Here is a 1,235-nt window from a genome sequence, read left to right as displayed (position 1 = left end):
CCTGTACACCTGTACTACAAAGGAAGAGCAGAGAAGAGCAGAATTCAACAGAGCAACACAACAGCACAGGACTCGACTGAACTAAACTCATGACAGCAGAAAACTACACAAATGCAGAGCAGAGAAAAGCGTCACTGAACGTCCCATTCAGTGACTTTGCTGGAAAGATCAGGAATCCTTGACCGTTAAAGTTAATCTCATTATAATATGAGTCTATTTTCCAGCTCACAGTTTGCTGACGGAGGAAATCGTCATGCTGGGGAGAAACCAAGCGTTCACACTTCAAATTACAGGTGACCTCAACGCATACACACAAGCATGCACACACACACAATACAAAGAAAAGAACACAATCACACACCAACAGAGAGTGAAACAAATAAATTAACGGTGCACAAGTACAGATGGACATGTAAACACACACGTGTTCCTACCTGAAAACACTATCTTACCATTTCATATATTACTAATGCCAATATTAAATATGTGCCATATTAAAGGAATCCTCTTTCACCTTTATTTGGAGGATTCTGATTTGAAGATCATCTTTTCACAAGAGTGATCTGATTTTACTTAAAGATAGGTCTGGTGTGCCAGGGACATTTTTCACTGTAATCAAATCACTACCAAGAGTCGTTATCACCTACTTGCATCTCGAGACCCATAAACAGTTCTTCATTACAAGCTAGAGCAAGCCCAACACAAGCTACTACATGTGGACAACTACTCTGAAAAAATAGGCACTAAAGTATAAAATAACATGATTTAGATTTTTAACATATTTTAGAATGTAAAGTCAGGAAAATGAGCAATTAGCTGTATTTTTATTTAGCTAGATTCTTCTTAATGCTATCACTATATTCCTTTAAACTGTACAGAGTCATTACCTAGAAACACAAAAGCTTTAATAACCATTCATCAAGGCCTGAACTTCAGCATGTTAGCTCTAGTTTCTCTTCCACAATTGTTGCTGCATTAGAAAAATGAAACCCTACTAGTAGACAAGGTATTGTTCAATGAATACTTTGTAATTACTGTGGCATAATACTTAAAGTGCAGTCCTCTGTATGTTTAATAGCCACTGTGAAAACGTTATAGTGTACTGAGAGAAGGTGGCAGAGGAAGGAAAATGCAGGCAAAAGCAGAGTGCTCTTAAAAGTCACTGTCAATTTGAGGAGCTACTTGGTCAAGATCATTACTGTACTGTCTGTGCATGTGTGTGTAATACACATATA

The sequence above is a fragment of the Monopterus albus genome, unplaced genomic scaffold, assembly GCF_001952655.1.
Source record: "Monopterus albus unplaced genomic scaffold, M_albus_1.0 scaffold127.1, whole genome shotgun sequence".
NCBI classification, from domain to species: Eukaryota; Metazoa; Chordata; class Actinopteri; order Synbranchiformes; family Synbranchidae; genus Monopterus; species Monopterus albus.
Note: the sequence above shows the minus strand (reverse complement) of the source record.